Here is an 18869-nt window from a genome sequence, read left to right on the forward strand (position 1 = left end):
CTCAACAGAACGTTTTCCTGTATTGCACATGTACGTCACGGAAATGTCACGTTTAAACAAAGGCCACCTTGATTGACCATCAGCCAGTGGAAATCAGGTTCAGAGAAAATTCCAGATGGAAAACTGAAGCTGGAGAAGCAGAGGACGCCGTTGTGCAGGCTCTCAGCCTCAGATATACACTGACATCACCCAGGGAGTCTACAAAACCGCCATCCCATGCCAGGTCTCAGAGTTTCTAATGTAACTGATCTGGGGTGCAGTGGGTACTACATTTTAAATGCTTCTCAGGTGATTCTAGACCAAGAAAGAAGGAAAACACAATGGGTTATAGGATGCTCACGTCACATAAAGAGAAAATATACCAGAGCCCAGATAGAAACATGCATTTTCCAAACACATATTCCAACCTGCATTTCTTGAGATGACCTTCGGTTGTTTTTGTTTTTATTAAATCATAGCTGTGTACATTGATATAATCATGGGGCGTCATTCACTAGCTTACAGACCGTTGACCTTCGGTTGTTTTTACCAGGACAAACACTGGACTGCTGTAGCTTCTCCTGGCCTGGCTTCCAGTGCTGACCCTGCACGTACCTGAGGGCAGCCCCCAGAGGGCCACCCACACTCTATGAAGCTGCCCTGGTTCCAGCCTCCCAGCAGATGCCACAGATTCACCCTTCTGTGTCCAGTGTAGAAACCTTCCAGGGGAACGATCCAAGTGAACTTGAGCCTTGGGTCTGATCTCGTCGGGGAACATAGAAGGGACCACAGGTGTGTCCAAGTACACCGGGGGCCCCCTTCACCCCAGAAGGACACAGTGAGCACCTGCCATCCGAGGGGAGCCCTGATCCCAGGTTGGCCCTGGAGTGAGTGCAGCCCTTGCAGGGGTCTGCATCCTTCCGTGAGGAAGAGCTGCACCTCCATCCCACAGAGCCCTGGCATAGGCCACTGGGGTCAGACAGCAGTTTAGGAGTCTTGAAAGAATACTGGGATGCAGATATCAAATCCTGGCCCACCAGAGGTGGGGAGGGCTCTCTTTGAAAGTGGGGCCTACATTTTATTCACCGTTTTATGTCTTTGCACAGTTCTTGGTAAACAGTAGACACTCAGCAAATATTTGCTGAAATAGAGAATGAATATTTTAATATACTAAAAAAAAAAAAAAAAAAGAACAACCCTAAAAGCCATCGCTCTGAAGTGATGCTGCTATAAAGTCTGGCAAAGCAAACTTAGAAGAGAAAGGAAGGAATGTGCATAGCCTTAGAAACCTACAAGCCATTAGTTTGATTTAAGCACTCCAAATTTGTAAAAAAAAAACTCAACACACTGTACCCCACATATGCATAAAAGTATTCATGATCTATGTGTATAACTTAATAAAAGGAAAAAAAAGAAACCTTCAAGCCTTGCCACATCACTTCTTCCCTCCTTTTAAGGGTCTTTGTTTCACTAAGATATCAATATCAAAATGCCAACACCTGTGTTCACTTGCTGTGTTGGGAGGATTCTTCGGACACTAAAATCACAGACAACAAAGTAGAGACACTGGTGCTCGCTTCGGCAGCACACATGCTAAAATCGGAACGATACAGCGAAGATTTGCATGGCCCCTGCGCAAGGATGACACGCAAATTCATGAAGCGTTCCATATTTTTCAAAAGTAGAGACATTGTAGAGCACCGGCCCTGTGCATGGGGGGTGGCAAGTTCGAACCCAGTCAGGGCCTGGTAAACAAACAAACAAACAAACAAACAAAAAAAGTAGAGACACTGGACTCCATCAAAATCGAAACTTTTTGCTTCGAAGGACACTGTCAAGAATACAAAAATACCTACACACCCATGGTTATTCTTGTAGTGGTGTTTATAATTACAAAATATTAGAAACAGCCTAATTGTCAATATACAAGAGATGGTTGAGAAAGGACAATACACCCATACGTGGAGTCTACACAGCTGAAGAGAAAACCCAAAACATCTGTCAGGACTGACTTTCCAAGATCTACGATTACACGAAAAAGCAAAAGGCAGTGTCTATAATCTACAGTACGCAACCCTTCATGTGACAAAGACGGGAATAAAAGAAAATACACATGCATCTGCTCAGTGCAAAAAACAAATACAGGAAAAATAACCCAGAAACTAAAGAGATTAGTTCCCTACAGGGCTTGGGAGGAAAGGGGTGGGAAGGGGAGAGAGGCCATGGGGAGTGGGAACAAAGAGGCAGAGCTGCCTTTCAGAGTTTGGGGTGTTTTGTTTTTTGAGACACTCTGTCACTCCAGCTGGAGAGCAGTGGCATCTTCATCCTCACTCACAGCAACCTCATACTCCATCCTCTGGGTTCAGAGATAGCCTCCCTCTCCTGGCATGACTGACATGTGACCCATGAAAGCAGTTTCTGGTCCCTGACGCCTTGGTGTGGATTAATGGGGACACGCGGCAGGGTCCTGTGCTGGCCAGTGAAGTAGGTTTAACAGCGTGCACAGCAGGCAGACACTGACGCGGCACGGAAAGGTGGTACAGGGTCCACGGGCCTTTCACCCCTGCGCAGACCTGCCCCTACTCCGAGCTGGCTCCTGTCCTGCTCACGCCTCGCCCAGGCAATTCTCCACACCTGGCAAGGGCGTGTGTCCCATCCCCTGCGCATACTCGGGGTTGGGGCTCCTCAGAGGGCAGACTGTGGCCAGGTGCTGAGGACACATCCCCAGAGCCCAGAATGGAACCGGAGGCAGCTTCTCAGGAGGGGCCACGAGAATGAGCCCACACAACAGCGGGCTCCACCCGGAGTCTCGAACCCAGGTCCAGCCGGGAAACAGACCCACCGAGGTACAGGTATCTCAAGAGCTTGGGCTGTAGGAATGCAAGGGCCACCAGTCATGGGCCTGAGGAAGGGTAGGTCCCTCCCAGGACACTCAAAACTGAATTTCCTGTCAGCTGGAGGGTGGAACTGGGTTACGGATTTGAGAGAGGGAAGAAGGAAGGAAGGGAGTTCGCTGACACTGCTTGTACTGAGTTTGTGGATGCAAATTCACACCTACCAGACCTGCTTGTTGGGGCAAATGTGGGCTCTCTCACTCGGTAGTAGAGACTCAACGGGGGGGGGCTACTCGTGGGCAGAGGCCTAAAGCGCAGGGGAGCTGTGGGAAGGATGAGCCTGGCTTGCAGCAGAGACCCCAGGAGGCTGAAGATACTGGCACTTGACCTCCCTGAGGGGCCCACTCTGGTCCCTCCCACAGCACAAGCCTCCACACCCTCAAGGAAATGCCGGTTCTGTGGCCATTCCCAGAGGGCCGCCCTTTTATTTTCCAGGTGCCATCTAAGGACAGAGTGGTGAGCTCACCCCTGAGGCAGGGTCTTCCCTGTCTTCTCTAGTTAATAAAAGGGCATTTATTTTACGGAAGCCTGCCAGAGACCTTATCCCAGGCAAGCAGTTAGAGGCCAATTCAGCCGATTGAGAGGGAGCTGCCAGTGCCTGACCTCATGTTGCAGGACCCTCACACACACCTGCCACCCAAGACTGACTTCTTAGCACATCCATGTCCTTGCTAGAGGCGCAGGTGGCATCTCAGGAGAGGAGGGCAGAAGAAACGTGAGTGGTTGCTGGCATTCACTCTGTGCCAGCACCTACAGTGTACCAGATGTGGGAGATAAAGTGACAGACAGAGTCCTTTGTGAAGCTTATATTCTAGCAAGAGAGACTCATGTTGAAATGGAAAGTCTTATCAGAATGAAAGTAGTTGTGGGGGGCACAGATCAGGGAAGACACCCTGATCTGTGTCAAGGCACAGTGTGACTGCCAATTCTAACAGGCTATTCAGTGGAGAGTGGACAGGCCAGCAGACAGGGGAAGTGGCAGGGAGGTCCCCAGGAAGCCTGAAACAGTGGTGTATGCAAGAGACAGCTTTATAGGCACTAGTTGTCACCCACTCTGTGGTGGAAGCAGGGGGGCCACAGCAGGGCAGCATGTGTATCTGCCATGACCCCCACATCCCATGGGAGCCCCAGATACCTCTGTAGTCCTAACCCACCCCCACACCCTGCACCAGCCAAGCTCCTTCTGACTCCAGTGTGCTTTTCAAACATGTGTGGGGGTAGTTTGGAGAAATAACACTGCCTGTGATCAATACATTCAGCAATAGCCCCAGGGGAAAGTGGTGCCAAGGGAAGCCCCAGAACACAGCAGTACAAAGAACTAGTCCCTAGTGAGGGGAAAGTTCGTGGCTCCCAACTGTGCCTTCCCCAGACAGGGAGGGCAGGGACGTCCTATGGGATGTCCAGTGCCCTGTGCACAAGCATCCCATCCCCACGGAGAGCCTGGGCAAGCTCCCAGCACTTCTGCCTGACGACCTGTCTCTCCTTCCTGGGGGCCCAGCCTCTGCGGGGGCCAGGTAGGCAGGGCCAGCAGAACCTATGCCTGGAAGTTACCTTTGCCAGGAAGTAAGACTACTCTGTAGCCTTAGCGCTTTACCTTAGTGCCAATGTCCCAAGTTACAAAATGGAAGAGAAAGACAGCAGCAGGCGGGAGCATGAGAAAGTACGCCCAAGGATACCTGAGCCACAGTTTTTTGATAAATCAAGTACTATGATGAATTATAGTCAATTCTCATTATCCAAGGCAGTTATGTTCTATAAACTCTGTGTCCCTAACCTCTGGGACACAAACTGATACCTGTCTGTGGCCTGTTAGGGACTGGGCTGCACAGCAGGTGAGTGGTGGGTGAGGAATGAAGCTTCCTCACCGTGTCCTGAGCCCAGCCTCCTGTCACATCAGTGGCTTGAGAGTCTCAAAAGAGCGCGAACCCTGCTGTACACTGTGAGGGATCCAGGTTTCACGTTCCTTATGAGAATCTAATGCCTCCTCCCTGGGTCTGCGGAAAATGTTTTCTATGAAACCAGTCCCTGATGCCAAAAAGGTTGGGGACCACTGCTAAAAAGTCATCACCAACACTGAATTAGGGAGGACTGAACCACAGCGGGACACCCAGGGGTAGGTTCCCTTGAGCCTCTAGTTACAATCTCTTTGTCAACTGACCCACACACGACATTTCGTGTGCTTCTGTTTCAGCAGAGTCACAGGACTCCCGGTCTGCACTGTGTAGGGTACCCTTGGGGAGGGAGTTGTAGGACTAAGTGCCCCAGCTCCACAGAGCAGGAGTGAAGAAAACCAGCTGAACACAAAGCATTACCTCCATTTGCCAGAATTTAGGCAATTTGGGGACCCTAGAAAGCGTCTCCTGAGCCCCAGAGGAGTTGAAGGTCTCCGAGGAGTAAGGGGGACAGAGGCTACATCAAGGTGCAGGTGCAGCCTCCTCCCGGGCTCTTCTGTGTGTATCTCCCAGGCTGCCAGGGCACCACCCCGCAGACCAGGGGCTTCAAACAACAGACATGTTTCCTTTCACAGTTTGGAGCCCAGAAGTCTGAGATCAAGGAGGCAGCGGGCTTGTGTGCTCTGTGGCTTGTGGAAGCATCACCCCAGTCTCTGCCTTCATCTGCACATGGCCTCTCCGGGAGTGAGTGTCTGTGCCAGGTCCCACCCTACTCCCGAGGAACCCCAGCTTGCCTGCCGATGTCTGAAACAACCCCATCTCCACGTAAGGTCAGTAGACACATCTTTTGGGAACACAATTCATCCCTAACATGGTGCCCTTGGGAGTTGTTAACCAATTCTTTTCTCTCTGTCTCCCCCCCTCGCCCTTCTGAGGCAGTCACCCCCGGGTGCTGTGAGCCTGCAGGCCTGCCCGGGAGCACCATGCCCTTGGCGCAGCACGAGAGGCGCAGCTCTGTCTGTGGCTGCACAGAGATCATGTCGCCCTGGCTCCAGGAGAGGAACTAAAATAAATTTAATTGCAGATCCTTCAGATGACAATAATGCAGCCACAGCGCCTTACAGTTGGGCAGCACTTTCTTTTTCTTTTTCTTTTCTTTTCTTTTTTTTTATTTTGGAGACAGAGTCTCACAATGTCACCCTCGGTAGAGTGCCGTGGCATCACAGCTCACAGCAACCTCAAATTCTTGGGCTTAAGTGATTCTCTCGCCTCAGCCTCCCAAGTAGCTGGGACATTGCACCCGGCACAATGCCTGGCTATTTTTTTCTTGTAGTTGTCACTGTTGTTTAGCAGGCCCTGGGCCAGGTTTGAACCCTCCGGCCCCGGTGTATGTGGCTGGCACCCTAACCATTGAACTACGGCGCTGAGCCAGGCAGTACTTTCTGTCCAGGCACACAGCTCTTTTTAAAACAAATAAAAATGCTATGGCTGAACTCAGAGCACACATTCAGATGGGTGCCGCACACACCTCCTGCTTAGATGTGTTTTTTAAAAGTCGGTGCAGTACTGCTACATGGACAGACTCACAGGAGAGTGACCGTGGCCCTGCTGCAGGCTAGGACCACCAGAGCCCAGACCCCTGGCCCCACCCTCGGGCTCCCACTGGTCTGGGGTGGACAGCATGGGGCATGTTGTGTGTCAGCAGCTCCCCAGTGGTTCTCTGGGCAGCCCAGCGGCTAATGCTGCTGCTGGGTGACCGGGGAGGCTCAGCGCCATGACAGGAGAGCAGGCTGCTCACTGTGACCAAAGCGAGTCTGTCCCGCAAAGGGCAGCCTTTCTATTTCGTGAGTGGGGCACAGTGCAGGCACACTCAGGGGCACAGTGGAGGCACCCAAGAACAGGGCTTCCCTGGTGCTGCTCCAGGCACCCGTCTGAGCTGCCTGCAAACGCACCTAACCTTGGGGACTTACAGGGCCCAGGGCAGATCACACCATCTAACTCATCCCGAGACAACATGTTTTGTTTTACCTAGTGAGATGTGGTTAAAATGAACTTCTACAACAGCCCCCCCCCCCCACAGGCCATAAGTTTGGTCCTCGGCTGTGTATGCCGTCTCTCCCCATGAGACGGAGGGGCTCTGGCCAGCAGGGGCTGGGTCAGCCCCCTTTCCGCCCACCTCCACCCCCAGCACCAGCCTGAGGCTGACTCTGCCACAGAGGCCACAGGCCAGCAGGCAGACAACCACTAGAGGTGCCAATGAGTGAGGTGGCAGCCTCCCCCGGGCCGGCAGCCCTGGGCATCTTCCCTGATTCTCCCCAGCAATGCTCTAGCCCAGCTTGGCAGAACCAGGGTCAATTCCTCTCATTCTGTGACAAAATAAAAGGAGGGAAGCTGGAGCCCAGGCTGGCACCTCCATCTCTAGGGATTCAGGCCTCAGCCCCCTTCCCAGGGTGAAGCCCCTTCCCCAACCCCCAAGGATGTTGTGAGGAGGCTGGGGTACAGGCTCCAGGCTGTCCCCAGCTGTACCTCGGCCTTCCATCTTGCAGGGCACAGGACGGGTGTACGCTGGTCCTCAGGGTCCTCAAGCCGCTCCCCCTGGACTAGAGAACTGTGTAGGTGGGACCCAGCCCTGGGCCCCTGCCCTCTTTTCCCGGCAGCCTCTCTACCTTTCAGCGGTTCAGGTCCTGTGACAAATTCACTTAGCATTGAGGAGAGACTCGGTATAGTTCTTGGATTACCCACAGAAGTGGAAACAGAATAAGGTGACTCTACAGATGTTAAAGGCCCAGCTCAGCCAGTTTGCTACAATGGCCAGCCAATGCTGAGGCTGCTATTTGTTAAATTCAACCTGAACCTCATCTCAGCTCAGCCCTGTCTGGGCTTGTGAGGTCTACAAGACCACACCATGCCCCTGCACAGCCCTCCTGGCGCTCTTGTCAGAGAGACACCCCACCTAGGGACACGGGAGGACGAAGAGCCACATCACATGAAGCATGAAGTTCTGCAGCCAGGGCGGAGGGTGAGTCAGGCAGCCCCAGCTTACCTCCATCCACCCTGATCAATCACAGCAGAAAGCACATTAGTTAGGTTTGCGGTTTTTAACTGAGAAGACAAAGTTCACTTTCTTCCAATAATATATATATATATATATATATATATTTTAAGAGACAGGGTGTTGCTCTGTCTCCCAGGCTGGAGCGCAGTGCTGTGATCATAGCTCACTGCAGCCTCGAACTCCTGGCTTAAGCCAGCCATCCTCCTGTCTTAGCCTCCCCATGGCCATGACTAGAGGCACCTGGCACTATGCCCAGCAACTATATCACAAGTATTTGGAAATGGCCTTCAATTCCATATTAGGGCCAACTCCAACAGTGTCGGGAATAAAGGGAAAAGTTGTTCATTCCTCATCTGGATCCAAACATCCTTCCCTGAGCATTTATAGTGCTTAGCAGCAAAAGTAGAGAAATGGTTAGCATGGACCTAGCTGTACTTCATATAGCTAAAATAAATACCTTTTTAAAGATCAGAAGCTGTGTTGGGGAAGGGGGCAATGATACAGCAGAGTTTAGAATGTTCCCAATGTAAAATTCCAACCTCAGCACTTTCCTCCACCTTCTTGGCAGAAGGTGCAGAGTTAGGATCGTAAGCCTTAACACCTGTATAATTCCCCTGTAAGAGGCTAATGACCTATTAGTCACTGCTGCTGGCTAACTTCCCTTTATCCCTGGGCTCCTCCGGCTTGTCTCCAAGTAGGGAGGGATTATTTCCTAAAGCTAACCAAGAGTTCCCACCCACTGCAACACAATGGGGTGCTAATGGTGCATTTCTCTGGATAAAAAGATCAGAGAAGGGCAGAGACCAGTCCTGGGGGCAGGGCTGGTATGGAAAGGACTCTGAGGAGGCCAGGCCTGGTGTCCCCTGAACTTGGCCAGGCCCCCCAGCACCCTGCCTGGGCAGCCTCAGGCTGTCATCCTGGCTTCCTGGACAAGACTCACCTGACTTACCGGACAAGAGCACCAAGTTAGCAGGTTCTTCCAGACTTGCAGCTGCCAGACATATTAATCAGGCCATTTCCTAATCTGCCACCCAGGAACGCACTGTGCTTCCACTGTCCCCAACCCCACCCAACCAGGGCTCCCTGCACCAAAAGCTATTTGGAGAAACATAGTTTGTTTGGTTTTTTGCAAGAATCAGGAAAGTACTAATATTCTAAGTCCTGAGCCAAGTACAGACACTGACCAAAGGGAGAAAGGAAAATAGAAGAAATCACATGCCACTTGAGAGAGAGGCGGGGCGGCCTGGCACCTCGGGCAAAGTAGAATTCTCTTACGGGTCTGCAGGACAAGGGTAACTGTCCATGAAATCTGCTATTTTTCAGTCAGCAAACTCACAGCCAGTGCCCGAGAGGTACACAAACAGCAGCACCATAATTCCAAACACTTCGGGCACTGTACGTTTCAACCTCCCTGGGAGGTTGCAACAGGGAATGAGCACATCAGGGAAACAATGCCCCAGGCCTGTAACCTCTGGCGGAGGAAGGTAGTAAAGACCTGGTCCTGGTCCTGGTTTGGGATGTGGTGCTTCTGGCTATAGTTCTGTCCATAGCCTGAGGGTGCTGGACCTCAAGGGATCACACTTGCAGTGTCACTGAGCTCGGAGAGAGGCCTGTCATTCCTCCATGCAGCCTGGCAGGGACCTGACCAGCCAGCTCAACCTGGCAGCGACTCGCCTTCCCATGACATGGTGTGGAAGCTGAGCAGATGCCTCCCTGGGAGGCGCACATGTGCCCAAGGCTTCTTGGATAAGGAGGATGGGGCTCTAGAAGAGACTTGACTTCCTCCTGGCCAGGGGGGCGGGGCTTCAGCATACAGGGACGTGGAAAGAAGAGAGACTGTGCTGGTACCCTCAACGCGCACCAGTCTTTGCAAGCACTACATTTTCTATTACATTTGTCAGAAAAGTAGAATTTAGAAAGAAGACACCATTCATCTAAGTTATTTGGCTAAGCGAGGGCAGATCTGTCTCCTCCCAGACACTGTCAGGGACCCTCGGAGTGGTTTGATAAAGCAGCTGAGCAGTGCAGCCCTCAGGGGACAGGTGCACAGGACCCAGAAGCCAGCAACAGGCCAGGCGGAGCCACCTTGAGATTCCCCAGACTGGCCCAGCAGCCCTGGCTACCAAGGCCACTCACTGTGCACCTGTTCTAGCCCCTACCCAACCCCCAGCCACCACAGCCTCCTGCCTACAGATGCCATGTGGCTCCCGCCAGTTCACTGAGACAGGAACAAGAGTAGGCGTGGGAGGCCCTCCCCAAACGGCCAGTTCAGTGCTCTCTGAAGCATGAACCCAAGCACCCAGTCCCCAGCAAGGCCCCGTGGGATGCCCCAGCACTTCTGCCCCCGCTGGCCTGTTCCAGGTGCCAGGCCACACACCTGGCGAGAACCTGCCCTCACTAAGCTTCTGTCTCCTCATCCATCAAATGGGAACATTAAGTCAATTTCAAAAGAAGTATAGTCTGTTCACCCACAGTCCTGGCCAAAAACTAGTTTAGCTGCTAAAAATGATTGAAGCTCACTGACTAGCTCCCTATCTGAAAATGTCCCTCCTGAACCATTCTTTGATCTCCCGAATGCAGGTGGAAACAGGTGTTCAGGGCAGAAAGTGGGTAAACTGGGGTTCCAAATTAGGTCCGATTCTGCCCTGGCCCTGCTGGAGGGTGGCTGACCCAGCAGTGGGACTCGCTAATCTGGGCATCTGTGCAGGTTTGGAAGCCCATACCTTCGAGGCGTCCGAAACACACACAGGAACATGCACACACATGCGTCTACACCTGCCTGTGTGCACAGACTTCTGGGCTTGGATTTATGCGTTCCAAGACTCAGTGTACCTACAAATTTTGATGTAAACTTATGTACAGACACGCAGTCCACAGAGACAAAACTCAAAGGCCCACATGGCTGGAACCTGAATAAAGGCGGCATATGAAAAAGCAAATGGAGGGCGGTGCCTGTGGCTCAGTGAGCAGGGTGCCGGCCCCATATACCGATGGTAGTGGGTTCAAACCCAGCCCTGGCCAAACTGCAACAAAAAAAATAGCTGGGTGTTGTGGCAGGCAGGTGCCTGTAGTCCCAGCTACTTGGGAGGCTGAGGCAAGAGAATCACCTAAACCCAGTAGTTGGAGGTTGCTGTGAGCTGTGATGTCAGGGCACTTTACCAAGGGTGATAAAGTGAGACTCTGTTTCTAAAAAAAGCAAATGGAGCCAAGCAGTGGAGCTGTGTTTCATGTCGTAATTTCCTGAAACTGTTCTGTAGCTTTTGTAAGGAACTGGTAGGCCCGTCATTCCTAAGGAATACGGTGTTGAAAAGTATTCCGTCAGGCTGCAGCAGCACACACTATAGCTATTGCTAAGTTATTCAAATTAGTTGGGTTCATTGTTTTCCCCAAAGTTTCATAAATCATGTCACACACACACACACAAAAAAAAACCCACACTAGGGTGGCACCTGTGGCTCAGTGAGTGGGGCACCGGCCCCATATGCCGAGGGAGGCGGGTTCAAACCCAGCCCCGGCCAAACTGCAACGGAAAAATAGCCGGGCGTTGTGGCGGGCGCCTGTGGTCCCAGCTGCTCGGGAGGCTGAGGCAAGAGAATCGCGTAAGCCCAAGAGTTAGAGGTTGCTGTGAGCCGTGTGACGCCACGGCACTCTACCGAGGGCGGTATAGTGAGACTCCGTCTCTACCAAAAAAAAAACAAAAAAAAAAACCCACACTAATTTGTGGAGGACAGTTGAAATGATACCTTGTTGGCGTGTTCCCAAAAAGAAGGAACACATCTCTGCTTCCACTTCCCTTCCCAAAGCACATCTGAAGGGCATGTTCTGGGATCAGGGGTCAAACAGCCCTGTCTCTACCCAGCTGGGGCAAGGCCTCCTCCTACGGTTTGGATGTTTTCTAAAAGCAAACCTCATGTTGAAATCTGATCCCCAGATTAGGTTGGCCAGAGGTTTATCTATTTTATTGACCTTTTCAAAAAACCAGCTTTTTGATTTATTGATCTGTTGTATTATTCTTTTGTTTTCAATTTCATTTAATTCTGCTCTAATTTTGGTTATTTCTTTTCTTCTACTGGGTTTGGGGTTGGAATGTTCTTCCTTTTCCAGTTGCGTGAGATGTCCCATTAAGTTGTTAACTTCCTCTCTTTCCGTTCTCTTGAGGAAGGCTTGCAGTGCTATAAATTTCCCTCTTAGAACTGCCTTTGCGGTGTCCCAGAGGTTCTGATAGTTTGTGTCTTCATTGTCGTTTTGTTCCAAAAAATTTGTGATTTCTTTCTTAATCTCATCTCTGACCCAGCTATCATTCAGCATAAGGTTATTTAACTTCCATGTTTTTGTATGGGTATGCAGATTCCTGTTGTTACTCAATTCAAGTTTTATTCCATGATGGTCCGAGAAGATGCATGGAATAATTTCTATTCCTTTAAATTTACTGAGGTTAGACTTGTGACCTAAAATGTGGTCAGTTTTGGAGTAAGTTCCGTGGGCTGATGAGAAGTATGTGTATTCAGTTTTGTTGGGATGAAATGTTCTGTAGATGTCTGCTAAATCTAAATATCGGATGGTTAGGTTTAAATCTAAGATTTCTTTGCTCAGCTTCTTTCTGGAGGATCGATCCAACACTGCCAAGGGAGTGTTGAAATCTCCAACGATTATGGAGCTGGAGGAAATCAAGTTACTCATGTCTGTTAGAGTTTCTCTTATAAATTGAGGTGCATTCTGGTTGGGTGCATAGATATTAATAATTGAGATCTCATCATATTGAGTATTACCCTTAACAAATATGAAGTGACTATTCTTGTCCTTCCTTACTTTTGATGGTTTAAAGCCTACTGTATCTGCAAATAAAATTGCAACACCTGCTTTTTTCTGATTACCATTTGCCTGAAATATGGATGACTATCCTTTCACCCTGAGTCTGTATTTGTCTTTCAAGTTGAGATGTGACTCTTGTATGCAACAAATATCTGGCTTGAGTTTTTGTATCCAGTCAGCTAACCTATGCCTCTTTAGAGGACAGTTTAAGCCATTCACATTGATGGAGAGTATTGATAAGTCTGGTGGAATTTTGAGTATCGAGTTTTTCAAAGGTCCAGTGGACATTTTTAATCCTTTCGCCAGTGTGGAAGTTGGAGTTTGATCCGAAGTTTCTGAGTGAGTTTACTTTTGTGGTATAGGATTGGGTTAGTCATTGTGGAGGATAGGTCTGAGAACATCCTGAAGAGCTGGTTTACTTATGGCAAATGTTTTCAACATATGAATGTCATTGAAGTACTTAATTTCTCCATCATAGATGAAACTCAGTTTAGCTGGACAAGCCAATTAAAAACATTCAGTGGGGAAAAGATTCCCTATTTAACAAATGGTGCTGGGTGAACTGGCTGGCAACCTGCAGAAGACTGAAATTGGACCCACACCTTTCACCATTAACTAAGATAGACTCTCATTGGATTAAAGATTTAAACTTAAGACATGAAACTATAAAAATACTAGAGGAGAATGCAGGGAAAACCCTTGAAGAAATTGGTCTGGGTGAGTATTTCATGAGGAGAACCCCCCGGGCAACTGAAGCAGCTTCAAAAATACACTACTGGCACTTGATCAAACTAAAAAGCTTCTGCACAGCTAAGAACACAGTAAGCAGAGCAAGCAGACAGCCCTCAGAATGGGAGAAGATATTTGCAGGGTATATCTCTGACAAAGGTTTAATAACCAGAATCCACAGAGAACTCAAACGCATCAGCAAGAAAAAAACAAGGGATCCCATCGCAGGCTGGGCAAGGGATTTGAAGAGAAACTTCTCTGAAGAAGACAGGCGCACGGCCTTCAGACATATGAGAAAATGCTCATCATCTTTAATCATCAGAGAAATGCAAATCAAAACTACTTTGAGATATCATCTAACTCCAATGAGACTAGCCTATATCACAAAATCTCAAGACCAGAGATGTTGGCGTGGATGCGGAGAAAAGGGAACACTTCTGCACTGCTGGTGGGAATGCAAATTAATACATTCCTTTTGGAAAGATATATGGAGAACACTCAGAGATCTAAAAATAGATCTGCCATTCAATCCTGTAATTCCTCTGCTGGGCATATACCCAGAAGACCAAAAAATCACAACATAACAAAGATATTTGTACCAGAATGTTTATTGCAGCCCAATTCATAATAGCTAAGTCATGGAAAAAGCCCAAGTGCCCATCGATCCACGCATGGATTAATAAATTGTGGTATATGTATACCATGGAATACTATGCAGCCTTAAAGAAAGATGGAGACTTTACCTCTTTCATGTTTACATGGATGGAGCTGGAACATATTCTTCTTAGTAAAGTATCCCAAGAATGGAAGAAAAAGTACCCAATGTACACAGCCCTACTATGAAACTAATTTGGGACTCTCACATGAAAGCTATAACCCAGCTACAACTTAACAATAGGGGGAAATGGGAAAGGGGGGGGTGGGTAGAGGGAGGGGGATCGGTGGGATCACACCTGTGGTGCATATTACAGGGGTATTTGCGAAACTTGGTAAATGTAGAATGTAAATGTTTTGGCACAGTAACTGAGATAATGCCGGAAAGGCTATGTTAACCACTGTGATAACAATGTGTCAAATGGTTTATGAAGCGAGTGTATGATGCCCCATGATCATATCAATGTATACAGTTATGATTTAATAAAAAAAAAAAATATATATATATATAAAAAAAAAAAAAAGAAATCTGATCCCCAGTGTTGAAGGTGGGGCCTGGTGGGATTAGTCTGCGTCAGGGGGTGGATCCCTAAGAAATGGCTTGGTGGTAAAGAGTGAGTTCTCACTTTGTCGATTCACACAAGAGCTGGTTGTTGAAAGGAGGCTGGCACCACCTCCTCCCTCTCTTGGTCCTACGCTTGACAGGTGACACACCTGTTCCCCCTTCACCTTCTGCCTTGATTGGAAACTCCCTGAAGCAGGTGCTGGCATCACACTCCTTGTACGGTCTGCAGGACCACAAGCCCAATAAACCTCTTTTCTTAATCAATTACTCAGCCTCTGGTATTTTCTCCATGGCAACACAAGGGGACTAACACACCTCCCAAGGAAGCTCAGGCAGGAACTCCAGAGCACTTATTACCAAACTAATTAACAAAATCAATTTGTTTGGAATTGGCTGACTCAAATTAGGAAGACTAGGACCCAATTCAAAACATGTGGACTAAAACCGTTCTTCAGTTAAGAACGGACGGACAGAAAGTCTTCATCCTCCTTACCTCTGCCATCCACAGCAGAAGGCTCCATTGTCCTCAGAGCAAGGTCAGGGAGTGTGAGGAGGAAGTTTGTGGGAGCCATCGAAAGCACACTAGGGAAGGGGACAGCAAGAAATCGCATGGCTATGTCCCATCTGAGGCCACGGAGAAGAATCACTGGGAAGCTTTTAAGAATTCAGATTCCTAGGCCTCCTCCTGGGCCTCCTGACTCCCAGTCAGGGTTGCAGAAGGGGGGGGGGTGCAGGCAGGGGAAGCACAGGGAGGAAGCAAGCATTTAGAGTCCTTTCCTCCGGCCCTTTCCCGAGGGTCTGGGAAGCCCTTGGGCCTCAGTTCGCTCTCATCTTACGCTCTGTAGGATGGAGGAAGAGGACGAGTCTGGAGGTCACGGGGCATCCTCAGAGACCAGCCCCTCAATATTGATGACTCCCCCACCCCATCAGGCCAGTGCTCTCTCTGGGCCTCAGCTTGCTCTGTGAAATGGGAAGATTGTATGTGTACTGGGTTATGTCATCTCTAACAACCTCTCCATTCTGGAAAGCCATGTGGGCTGGAAGTAAGAGCGGCTTCCTCCACCCCCACGATGGAAGGGGCAGCAGGATCTGAGGGACAGGGACAGGATAGAAAGGAGAGTAAGAAACCAGCCTCGCTGAGGAGGCTGTCAGAGAAGTGCTCTCAAACTCCGAGCCCGTCCCACAAATGAATAAGAAACTCGTTTCAAGTTTTTGAAAAACGAAATAGAAACAGAATAGACAATATCACAGTGCCTGGCATAAAGTGACCACCATCAGGTCTGGGGACCCTGACAGCTCAGCTCACACAGGGCCCAGGAGTCACCCCTGACGGTGCCACTTTCTAGGAGCTGACATGCCTGGCCCAGCCGGGGCTCTTCTCCACACGCTGCTATTTATTCGTACAGCATTTCAGACCCTGTGTGCACACGTAGATGTGTGTTCCTCTCTCTGTGTGCACAGGTGGGTATTTTTATGGTTATCTTTGTAAAACGAATGCTACTCTTACAATCACTGTAAGATTCAACAAATAGCATGTTCTAGTACACTTTTCCATGACCGGATTCTAGGCTTTTCCAGGACTGTTCTGTCAACTCGGTTGTACTGCAGAGGGGAATGGCCCACCAGAGCCTGCAGCTGGGAATGAGAGCCACTCGTTCAGCAAAGGAGCTCTCATTAAAATACAAATGTGAGTCCCCACCTGCCTATTAAATTGTGGTCAGCAAGATCACCAAGGCTCTTAATAATAAACATGGCATGGGGTGCAAGGTGGCTTTGGGGCTGCTAGGTAAATGTGGTGACAGCAGGGGGAGTGTCTGGAAGGGAAGAAATGGTTGTGGAACCTCCTAGTGACTCCACTGGGACCTCACAGGAAGCTTTTGGCCCTGGGACCCAGTGTCACTCTGAACACACAGCAGCATCCACACCCAGACACCTGCCTGGCTGTATGGCTGAGATAGTGCTAGAAAAAACACTCCTCCTTGGCCATTCATCTAAAAGGAGGCCTGAGCCACCGGTGGTTTCCTGTGGCCATGGACTGGGTGTGGTTAGCTAGCGGGGCGATGGGGTCCTGCCAGGGCAAAGACGCCAGTCAGGAAGCGCCTGGATCGCTCGTAGCTGACTTCTCCTATGACCAGCTCTGCCCCTTTTGTCAAGCCACATTCTCACAGGAGGGTGGCCTCCGAGCTCTTGATCCTCAATCTCCCTCTCCAGAAACTTGTACCCTTGAAGCCAGAGACCCTGAGAAGCTCCCCACTGAGGCTGGATCCTGACCTGCTTGTCCCTACCCCTGTCCTGGACCTTTACTCAACCTCTGAAGACTCAGATCCCTTTTTCTCCTAGCTGGACAGTGAGCTCATCGGGCAAACCCAAGAGGCAAAGCCCCAGAGCGGTCTGGGTGCTGGCCCAGCCCCACTCCCTGCCCAGGCATACGGGTCTTTGTAAATGGTTCTTTCTTCTAGACATAATACTCTTTTCCTCTGGGATTTCAGGCCAAGAGAAGGAGGTCACCCCTCTGAGGCTGGCACCCGGGAGGACCCATTCAGATAGGTGAGGCCGACAGCTCGCACGGGCTCCCCGGTGCTGACTCGGTGCCTCTTTCCAGCTCCATTAACTGATGTCATGTTGAAACCTTCCATGGTGGAGTATTACACTGTAGCAATCAGCAACACTACAAATCAGGGATGATTTTCTAGAGAACTGGTTGTTCAACATTTGCCAGCACCCCACTGCCTTGGCTCAGAGGCCCTAAAGCCCAGGGATCGCTCTACCCTACCCTCCTGGACTCTGAGGTCAAACTGCAAAGACCAGGCTGATTAATTCAGCCTTCATGCCTAGAGCAGAAGAAACTGGGGATAAATACTACTATGGTTTGAATGTTTGTGTCCCCTCCAAAATTCATGGTGAAACTCAAATTCCAACGCAACAGTGTTAAGAGGTGGGATGGGAGGTGATCAGGCTGTGAGGGCAGGGATTAGTGTTTTTATAAAGGGGCTGGAGGGAGCTGGCCGGGCCTCCTTTGCCCCTTCTGCCACATAAGCATACAGAGTTAAGGGAGCCATTTTGGAAGCAGAGACCAGGCCCTCACCAGACAACAAATGTGCTAGCACCTTGATGGTGGACTTTCCATTCTCTAGACCTGTGAGAAATCATTTTCTATTATTTTTAAATTACCTGGTCTCCGGTATTTTGTTATAGCAGCATACACAGACAGACTAACAACAAACACCACACATCTTTTTATCTATCTAAACATGAAAAAACAAAACGAAGGGTACTGAAGAACTTTAAAACTTAAGTTGGAATTCATTAGCATCCGTACGTCATCTCATGTGATCCTCCCAGCCCACAAGGCCGTGAGGCAAGAGAGGAAGGTGGGTGGGGCTGGCTGAGCCCAAGAGCTGGCCCAGGCAGGCCCAGGCCCAGGTTACTGCCTCCCTCCCTTCCCAATGGCTTCTGCAGGGCGTTCTGACTGAAAGTTAATTACTGTTTAGGAAGTTGTGATCCCAGAATAAAGGGCCATGGTGGAAACCACAAGAACTCTATTTGTGCTAGGGCTGAGGGACAAGCAGAGGCGTGCTGCCCCTGCCCTGGCACGCCACGGCCTCGAGACACAGCTGGGTGGGGACAGGGTTTTCTAGTAAAGGTTCTTTGGAGAAAGTTTCAGGTTGGCCTGGGCTCTCCCACGTGGGCGTGACAGCAATGCCAGCCACACGCCGTTTTCCTGGAACTTTCCCCCACTTCTGCAAGAGTCCAAGTGATATCAGGGTGACTGACGGGGAAGGTCGCAGTCAACTCTCCATGTCTCTATTTGTCTCCATGTCCAGAAGGACAGGACGGCAAAGGATAGAGTGAAAAGAAACGCGAAACCGTGCTGCACTCACTTCCTGGGGCTGCTGGAACAAAGTCCCACAAATGGAGGTGCTCAGAACAGCAGAAATCCAACATCTCACAGCCCCAGAGGCCAGAAGTCCAAGGTCAGGGTGTGGGCAGGGCTGCGCTCCCTCTGAAACCTGCAGGGAAACCCTTCCCGGCCCCTTGCAGCTGGCGATGGTCAGCCTCCTGTGGGGATCCTTGTGCCGCAGTTCCACCTGTGCCGCCACATGGCCACTCCCCGTGTGCCTGCCTCCCCTCTTCTTGTGAGGACAGCAGTCAGGTTGGATCACCCCACTCCAGGATAACCTCATTGTAGCTAACTGCAGTTGCAAAGACCGTATTTTCAAGTAAAAGCCTATTCTGGGGATAAGGACTTCCATGTATCTTTTTGAGGACACAACTCAGCTCAGAACACC

The 18869-nt window shown here is 49.9% G+C and overlaps 1 protein-coding gene and 1 non-coding gene across 7 annotated transcripts in view; one reads left to right on the forward strand and one right to left on the reverse strand.

Moving 5' to 3' along the window:
• The window catches only part of PRKAG2 (protein kinase AMP-activated non-catalytic subunit gamma 2), a 265728-nt gene that overhangs the window by 224351 nt on the left and 22508 nt on the right, over positions 1–18869 (reverse strand). The window lies entirely within an intron of this gene.
• Positions 1549–1655, forward strand: LOC128560501 (U6 spliceosomal RNA). Its single transcript, XR_008372999.1, has one exon. It is a non-coding gene; the product is annotated as a U6 spliceosomal RNA (small nuclear RNA).

The sequence above is a fragment of the Nycticebus coucang genome, chromosome 11 (assembly GCF_027406575.1).
Source record: "Nycticebus coucang isolate mNycCou1 chromosome 11, mNycCou1.pri, whole genome shotgun sequence".
NCBI classification, from domain to species: domain Eukaryota; kingdom Metazoa; phylum Chordata; class Mammalia; order Primates; family Lorisidae; genus Nycticebus; species Nycticebus coucang.